The sequence below is a fragment of the Mustelus asterias genome, chromosome 10 (assembly GCF_964213995.1).
Source record: "Mustelus asterias chromosome 10, sMusAst1.hap1.1, whole genome shotgun sequence".
In the NCBI taxonomy this organism is placed as follows: Eukaryota; Metazoa; Chordata; class Chondrichthyes; order Carcharhiniformes; family Triakidae; genus Mustelus; species Mustelus asterias.
Window position 1 is genome coordinate 9825240 of NC_135810.1, and position 10133 is coordinate 9835372.

Sequence of the window (10133 nt, forward strand, 5' to 3'; positions counted from 1 at the left end):
AGCAGAGCTAAATAAACCAAGGAGGTCCATGAAGTCACTTCATAGAATCATAGAAACCTTAAAGTGCAGAAAGAGGCCATCTGGCCCACCGACCACAATCCCACCCAGGTCCTACCCCCATATCCCTACACATTTACCCACTAATCCCACTAACCTACGCATCTCAGAACACTAAGGGCAATTTTTAGCATGGCCAATCAACCTAACCCGCGCATCTTTGGACTGTGGGAGGAAACCGGAGCCCTACCCGGAGGAACTCAGGTCCCTGGAGTTGTGAAGCAGCAGTGCTAACCACTGCGCTACCGTGCTGCCCCACTTGCCGGAACTCTACTGCCTCACCCGCCACCGAATCGGAACGGGCGTGGGGCAGACAACGGAAATGTCCATTGACCTCGAGTGGGAATTTCCGGTCTCGTTTCAGCGAGGCCATTAAATCTCACCCACTATTCTTGTTTGTTGCAGCATGTGTCCCATTAGCTGTGGTCTCACTGACTTGAAGATCATAGATTTTCTTTTTAAGTTTGATGGAAGAAATCATGGGATGGCCTTACTGGGGAGGTGAAATGGTGAGTGCGGGGATGGCCCCTTTAAAGATCAATCATAGTGATGCGCGATATAACACATGAGAGGCTGGATGTACTCGGGAAATAAAGGCTTTTATTGCCAACAATAACAGAGCTACTATATACAGTATACGATCCCAGACTAAAGGTCACCAGGCAGAGCAGTGACCTTTATACCTCTCCCAGGAGGCGGAACCAACTGGGGTGTACCATAGGACTATATTAACAGGTAGAACAGCCTAACCCTAACCCCAACAGTAACATATATACAGACTCATAGTACTGGCCAGACCATGGCTCAGCACTACCTGGTGGGAACCAACAATGGTTCACCACACATAGTAAGGGTCACATGACCTGGGGAACCAACAGGGGAGCAGGGCGGGGAGTCAGCCTGGTAAGTTCAGGCTTCAGTACTCAGAGACATCTCGGGAGCTGAATGCTGCCATGAGGCTGGGAGGTTCTGTGTCGTTTTAACCTGTAAATGAATCAGTTGTGTTTCCCTAAACTGGTGAATGGGTTTACAGTGAGGCAAAGGAATGAACTGCTTTCAGCCAGAGTGACAGCTGTGTGTAAAGTTGGCCTCACAGCCCCACAGATGGGTACAGTAGTTAAAGTCCTGGTAATATTCATGTTTGCTAACCTGCGTCCTCTCATCATAGATCATCATCATAGAATCCTACAGTGCAGAAAGAGGCCATTCGGCCCATCGAGTCTGCACCAACCACAATCTCACCCAGGCCCTATCCACATATCCCTACATATTTACCCACTAACCCCTCTAACCTATGCATCCCGGGACATTAAGGGGCAATTCAGAATGGCCAATCAACCTAGCCCGCACATCTTTGGACTATGGGAGGAAACCGGAGCATGGACACATTTTTGGAATAGTCTTGTCACTATTCAATATTTGACGCACAAAAAATAGGCATTTGGATGATGTACTAGGTGATAACCAGTGCACTTGGAACTGTAACCCAGCACCGAGTTCCTGTTCACAGCAGGAGATCAGGCAGGGAAAGAAATTGAGATTAAAAAAGGATGGAAATAAAATATACCTTTTCAAGTCTTATAGCTTAAACAATGTAATTGCTCAATATTTGCAGAGAAAATTAAGCACATTGTCAGTCAACTTGCCTATGATGACTTCCCAATGGGATACTTATAAGTCTCATTGCTATAAATGAACTGACACTTCAGTCTTAAGTAGTCTGATCCTGCCTCTGTGTGTGGTGTATTGATAGGGTGAAAATGGGGATTTATGTACAACTCTTCAACACAAGCCACTGTAAAGCATCGATTGCACTCCCCAAATGTAATTATACAGTCAATAAAAAAAGAAAAATGCATATTTGATTAATTTGTGGTCACATACAGAAGGAACCAGCTGCACGGGAATGTAGTGCTTGACTGATTTTTACTCAATGTTAAATCTAGCACGACACAAAAGCGCCTCTGTTGCATGTTACCGCATTGAGCAAATGTCAGCACGAGCTACCTCAGGACTTTTTAACAGCATCTGAGAAGGTTTCTATGGTGGGCATCATAAACCAAATTTAACTGCTCATTCAGTCAAAACAAAGCCTGTCTGGCGCAGTGGGTTTGAAGTGAATAGAACAGACACAATGATTAAGAGCTGTCACTGCAATTACAGGCGCTAAATCAGCAGACTGCATCTGCGCACCCTGTTTTTTTACATGTTACTCCTTTGATTGCAATGTCCTTGTCACTTAGGTCATTTTAATTCTATCACCGCGAGTATTTCTTAGTAAGCACTCCGCACATGTGCAGTCTCTCTGCTCATTTGTCACCTCATTCTGTGCTGTCACTTTTGAAGGCATGTGTCTCAGTGAAGAATGTCTGAATGCGAGTGGGTCATATCATTTGCATAGAGAACTACCAGTCGTTTGCTTGATTTCTTCTCAGTTTATAAATAGTTCACCAGTTAGTCCTAATTCGCCACAAAGGGCAGCTAAAGCATTTGCCAAAACGAAGCTACTGTTATTTTTTTTTTTTAAAAGTGTGGGGAAGTGTGTACAAAGAAATTCAGTTGGAAATATGATGCTCTTCACCATAGAAAGCATTCTTTCTTGTTGTATCACAGCTCCTGTTCTGTCCAAGACTGCAAGGAATGAGAAAAGGTTGTGAATGTAGCCCAATCCATCACGCAAACCAGCCTCCCATCCATTGACTCTGTCTACACTTGCCGCTGCCTCAGCAAAGCAGCCAGTATAATTAAGGACCCCACGCACGCCAGACATTCTCTCTTCCACCTTCTTCCATTGGGAAAAAGATACAAAGGTTTGCTGTCACGTACAAACCGACTCAGAAACAGCTTCTTCCCTGCTGCTGTCAGAATTTTGAATGCATAAAGTTGATCTTTCTCTACACCCTAGCTATGACTGTAATATTACATTCTGCACTCTCTCGTTTCCTCCTCTATGAACAGTACACTTTGTCTGTATAGCACGCAAGAAACAATACTTTTCACTGCATACTAATACATGTGACAATAATAAATCAAATCAAATCAAATGAGGGAAGGCGAGAAGGTACGTCACACGTAACTAACCGAAGAAAATAGTTGCAACTGCCAAGACCTGGAATTTTTTTTTAAAAAGGAAGCCTTGCATTCATATGTTTGATTTTATTTTATTTATTATTGTCATATGTATCTGGATACAGTGAAAAGTGTTGTTTCTTGTGCGCTATACAGCCAAAGCATAGGGTGGGATTTTCCAGCCACGCTCGCCACAGAACCGGAAAATTCTGCCCAAGGCAAATGGACCTTTGCATGGTCCACCCCCGCCTACCCCCATCCGCCCACTACGATTCCCATGGCGAGCGGAATGGGAAAATTCCCCTCATACTGTTCATAGAGTATGATGTGGAGGTGCTGGTGTTGGACTGGGGTGAGTACAGTAAGGAGTCTTACAACACCAGGTTAAAGTCCAACAGGTTTATTTGGAATCACGAGCTTTTGGAGCACCGCTCCTTCATCAGATGAGTCACCTGATGAAGGAGCAGCGCTCCGAAAGCTCGTGATTCCAAATAAACCTGTTGGACTTTAACCTGGTGTTGTGAGACTTCTTATTGATAATAGAGTACACAGGGAGAAGAAGAGGATAGGGTGCAGGATAGAGTGTTGCGGTTACAGATAGGGTGAAGAGAGTATACAGTATACAGCTGCGAATAAATTGCCCGAGGATTCCTCAATATTGACTCTGACCCCATGAAGCCCCATGGCATCAGATCAAACATGGTTAAAGAAATCTCACACTGGTTGTGACCGACTGGCCACCACCTCCACACTACCCACCCCGCAGTCTGCATCCCATCCTGCCACCCCTACTATCCCGCTGTTCCAATGATACCACCCCCCACAGCCCCCCAGTCCTCCCAACTGAACAATCAGCAGTCCTCCATGTTGAACACCAGTGGAAAGGGCACAGAGAATTTACTCTGGGTGGGGAAATTCAATGTCCATCACTGAGACTGACCTGACCTGGTAGCACTACTGCAGACCAAGCTGGCCATGTTCCAAAGGGCATTGCTGTTAGACTGGTTCAAAGGCAGGTGGAGAGAGAAATAATAAGAGGGAAACTCTGACCTGACTTTATTCTCACCAATCTACCTGTCACAGATGCAGTTGTCCATGACAGTATTGGTAAGAGTGATCACTGCTCGGTCCTTGTAGAGACAAAGTTCCACATTCACAGTGAAGATATCCTCCACTGTGTTGTGTGGTATGAACATGGTGATATATTGAGATAGATTTTGAACAGATCGAGCAACTCAAAGCTGGGCATTCATGAGGTGCTGTGGACCTCAGCAGCAGAATTGTCCACAAGCAGAATCCGTAAACATACGGCACAGAATATCTCCCACTCTACCATTACTACCAAGCCTGAGGACCAATCCTGGTTCAATGAAGAGTGCAGGAGAACATGCCAGGAGCAGCATCAAGCATACCAAAAAAAAGGTCATTATTTTAGAAAGGCATCATGTATCAACACAGGTTTGATGGGCCAAAGGGCCTTTTCCTGTGCTGTACTGTTCTTTGTTATTTGTTCATTGATTCCACAAAGGAGACCATTTGGCCCATTGTGTCTGTGCTGGCTTACTGCAATAACTCAGCTTGTGGCATTCCTCTGCCCTTTCCCCATAGCCCTGCAAATATTTTCCTCTTCAGATAATAACTCAATTCTCTTTTGAAAGCTAAGATTGAACCTCCTCCACCACGCTCTCAGGCAGTGCATTCCAGATCCTAACAATCTACTGCGTAAAAATGTTTTTCCTCATTCAGTATTTCTTCTTTGGGTGAATCACCTGAAATTGCTGTCCTTGGGTTCTTGAGCTCTCCACCATGAAGAAAAGTTTTCCCACATGTCAATGTTGCTTCTTTTGCCAATTAAATTAGACTAGTTTGTGATCCTTCCATCTGTCCATTCGGTCTAGGGCCCTCTCGGTTTTGAATACCTGTATCAGATCTCCTCTCCACCTTCTCTTCTCCAAGGAAAACAGCCCCAGCTTCTCCACGCTGTTAATATAACCAAAATTCTTCATCCCTGGAATCCTTCTTGTATTTGAACACGAAAAAGGATGGGCTTCAGTTTCCAAGCAGTTGCAGATTGAAATCACAGAATAGAATCATAGAACAGAATCGTGGAATCCCTACAGTGCGGAAGGAAGCCATTCTGCCTATCGAATCTGCATAACCCCACCCAGGCCCTATTCCCATAACCCCTCATATTTAACTTGCTAACCCTCCTGACACTAGGCTTAGTTTTATGGCCAATGCACCGAACCCGCACATCTTTGGACTGTGGGAGGAAACCGGAGCATCCGGAGGAAACCCACGTAAGACACGGGGAGAATGTGCAAACTCCACACAGACAGTGACCTGAGGCTGGAATTGAACCTGGGTCCCTGGCGCTGTGAGGAAGCAGTGCTAACCATTGTGCAGCCCCTAACCTTACAAGTTTCAACTGCAAAAGAGAAAAGATCATTCCAGAAAGCAATTTGCTACTTCCTATCGGCTCAACACCAGGAAATTCAAAACTTTTGAATGTTTTGAGTAACAACAGAATTGGATGAATGTTTATAAAGAACATGAGACTTGTCTTGTATATCTGAAGCTTACAGCTCTGAGTTTTGGATTGAAGCCCTTTGTGCAACCAAAGAAACTAACAGATGCAAAAGATCCTATTAGCTTGATATATTTATTACACAATCCAAAGTAAAATAAATAATGTGCCTTTTAACTATGTAATGAGTCATACCCGTCAGAGTTTGTATTCGAAACATGGAAACACTGATGTTGGAAACATCTATGTTTGCTTTCCATTTGCTCTGGCTTTCCATTCTATTAGGTAAAGGTTCCCGCTATTTTCTTGGCTTCATTCCCTTTTCAGAGATTCACAGTCCGTGTATGCTCCCCTTTCAAAGGAACTGGGGTAGGTTTTCCCCACCGTGTCGTACTGGGATAATGTGGTAGATCAAACGGATGATTTGTGTGGCTGGGAACCTGGGATGATTTTGCACATGATCGGCGGACTACCCAGTCGTTGGGAGGAACGGCCGAGATCTAAATAATTTTGAGTGGGGTTTCTGCCCTGGAGCACCTTTTACTGCTGGATGTACCTCTTAACAAGTTGTAGAGAATCATGGTAAGAAAATTGCGGCCATTGACTGGAAGTTGGTCTGTGTTCAGTAGAATTGTTCCCACATGTCCATTAAATCTCAAAGGTTAAGACTCATGAAACAGTCGAAAGGAAGATTATTTATTTATCTTAAATTGGAGAGTACAATAAATAAATCAAGCTGAAAGGATCTTATGCATCTGCAAATTTCCATTGCACAAGGGGCTTTTGGGCAAAAGTCTGAAGTTCAAGATGTACAAAAAGTCATCAAACAGTTGACAAACACTTCATCATAAACATTCTTCAACATAATTGTCATTCAAACTAGCCTAGAAATTCAACAGTTCCTAACTTTTAAGCCTAAGAATACTAACGACATTGTTTCGTTATAAATTAGAATCAGTACAATCCTCATGGTGCAAAATGAGGCCATTCAGCCCATAGAGCCTGCACCGCCAATAATCCCACCCAGGCCCTATCCCCTAACCCCACGTATTTACCCTGCTAGTCCCCCTGACAATAAGGGGCAATTTAGCATGGTCAATCCACCTACCCGCAGACATGAGGGGAAACATATAAACTCCACATAGATAGTCACCTGAGGTCGGAATTGAACCCAGGTCCCTGACACTGTGGGGCATCAGTGTTAATCACTGAGCCATCCTGCCATCCTGTTATGATCTTATTCTAATTCCTTTTCGTTTCAGAAGTGCTGTTGAATCTTGCGATTTCTCAGTAATAGCTGTTTGTTCAACAATCCTCAAAATCCTTCCTATTTTTCCATTTATCGATACTCTCTTCCACCTTCTTCCATCGGAAACTGAAGCCCATCCTTTTTCGTGTTCAAACGAGATAAACGAGAAAGAAATAAAAGGATAAAGTAGGCGATAGGGTGAAAAGAAGCTTTGTATGGCATTTAAATACCTGCATACAAAGTACAGTCAGTGTAAATAAAGACATTTTGCCAGAGACTTGTTAGAATGTTTCCATCGGGAAAAAGATACAAAAGTCTGAGCATACGTACCAACTGACTCAAGAACAGCTTCTTCCCTGCTGCCATCAGACTTTTGAATGGACCTACCTTGCATTAAGTTGTTCTTTCTCTGCACCCTAGCTATGACTATAATGCTACATTCTGCACTCTCTCCTTTCCTTCTCTATGAACGGTATGCTTTGACTATATAGTGCGCAAGAAACAATACTTTTCACTGTATTCTTCAGCCAGAGAGTGGTGAACCTGTGGAACCCTTTGCCACGGAAGGCTGTGGAGGCCAGGTCATTGAGTGTCTTTAAGACAGAAATAGATAGGTTCTTGATTGATAAGGGGATCAGGTGTTATGTGGAAAAGGCAGGAGATTGGGGATGAGAAAAAAATCAGCCATGATTGAATGGCGGAGCAGACTCGATGGGCCGAGCGGCCTAATTCTGCTCCGATGTCTTATGGTCTTATGTTAATACATGTGACAATAATAAATTAAATCAAAATCAAAATATTGACGTCAAGGGCTGCTTACTTTAGTGACCTCACGCTGGAGGTGTTAGTCGAGCAGATGCGGTGAGGGGAGGAAGCAGGTCCCCTGTCCCAAAGGATGGTTGGTGAGCCGTTGGAAACTGTCCCCAGTTGCGATTTCGTTGAAGGTCAGCTGAGGTGGTGAGCGTTATTTGAACACAATTTCCTCGATTACTGAACTGATCCTCCCATGGCTAATGCTACACCGCCATCCAACTGGGGCTGATGAGTGCTGCAGAGGAGTCACCAACCAAAGATATAACGGGTAGACATTGACACTTTGGTAGTCATTCATGGACCTGCTGGCAAAAGGAGGCAAGCACGACTATCAATTAAGCCAGAGCCTGTTTGACCTCAGCTTCCTGTCTTACTGCGATAGATTGAAAGGCAGAAGTCTCGTTTAGTTAACTCTTAAAGAAACTGAGCAAAATTGAAAGGAAAAAGAAAATTAAAGGACTGCCTTAGATTGGAGTAATTGATTTTCTAGTGATTAGGACTGATCTGACCCATTAACTGACTGTCATTGTCAACGAATCTATTTTCTCATTTTGCTTGGAGTGACCTTTGCACTCTGGCTGATAGAAGGCATTTTTTAAATCTTGGATTTGTTTTTGCAGACATGCTGCCTGCTATTTGCCACATGTTTTCCTTGCAATCGTTTTTCACTCCTACAGTTCCTTGGCTTCCTTCACCCCAAATTTATATGTTATATATTTCCTTTCTGGATTTTTTTTCCATCTTTTGGCTTCCATCTACAATCCTGTTCTTTTTTATTTATGATTGCTTACACTCCATGACCTTGCCTCACTCTGTTTCTGTGACTCTTTCCTGTCTGATCGGCAACTCTTCAGATCTCTGTGCTTCCCCCGATTTTGGCCTTAATTCGCACACCCTCTAATTATCAACACCACACCATTGGTGGCCGTATCTTTGCTTGCTAAGGCCCTACACTTGGTTAGCACTGCTGCCTGACAGTGCCAGGGACCTGGGTTCGATTCCTGGCTTAGGTCACTGTCTGTGCGGAGTCTGCATAGGTTTCCTCCGGGTGCTCCAGTTTCCTCCCACAGTCTGAAAGATGTGCTGTTTAGGTGCATTGGCCATGCTAAATTCTCCCTCAGTCTACCCAAACAGGCACCGGAGTGTGGCGACGAGGGGATTTTCACAGTAACTTCATTACAGTGTTAATGTGAGCCTATTTGTGACACTGATAAATAAATTTTAAACATGAGGGTTCCTTTCCTAAGCCTCTGCCTCTCCAGCTCTCTCACCTCTTTTAAGATAGTCCCTACCTCCATATTTGAATTTGTTTTGGTTCTGATGAAAAGTCATCAATTGAAACACTGGGCAGGATGGAAAATTTGACAGATCATTTAAAGATCTGTTGACATTGGAAGGGAATTTCCAGTCTCACAGCCAGTATGAGCAGATAGGGGCAGCACGGTGGCACAGTGGGTTAGCACTGCTGCCTCACAGCGCCAGGGGCCCGGGTTCAATTCCGGCCTCGGGTCACTGTCTGTGTGGAGTCTGCATGTTCTCCCCAGGTCTATGTGGGTTTCCTCCGGGTGCTCTGGATTCCTCCCACAGTCCAAAGATGTGCGGATTAGGTTGTTTGGCCATGCTAAATTGCCCCTTAGTGTCAGGGTAAATACGTGGGATTGTGGGGGTGGGATCGTGGTCAGTGCAGACTCGATGGGCTGAATGGTCTCCTTCTATACTGTAGGGATTCTATGATAATCTTGCCTAGTAACTCTGCTTCTGCTTTCAAAACTTGCCAAATATTTCCAGTATTTCCTGTTATTATTTCAGATTTCCAACATCTGCGATGTTTCATTATGTTTCTTTGCATTTTCACAGTTGTGTTCAAGTCCTTCCCTATCTCTATAAAACGAGACTCTGCTCAGACTCTCAGCCCCTCCATCTCTGACATCTTAAGCATCCTCTATTTCCTTCACCCCTCCATTGGTGGCCATCTACATGGATATGCCAGTGTTTGTTTTTTCTTTGGTAGGATATTAGTGTCATTGGCAAGAGCAACATTTGTTGCCCATCCTTAATTGCTCTTGAGAAGGTGGTGGTCCGCTGCCTTCTTGAATTGCTGTAGTCCATGTGATACAGGAGTGCCTGTACGGTTAGAAAGAGAATTCCAGGATTCAAACATGGCTACATTGAAGGAATGGTTCCAAGCCAGGTGTGTGTGATTTGGAGGGGAACTTGCAGGTGGTGGGGATGTTCCCATGTATCTATAGAATCCATCGAATCCCTACAGTGCAGAAAGAGGCCATTCAGCCCATCGATGCTGCACCAACTCTCTCTGACAGAGTACCTTACCTAGGCCCACTCCCCCCACCCTACCTCCTAAACCCCATATATTTACCGTGCTAATCCCCCTAACCTTTGCATCTTTTCTTTATTAAT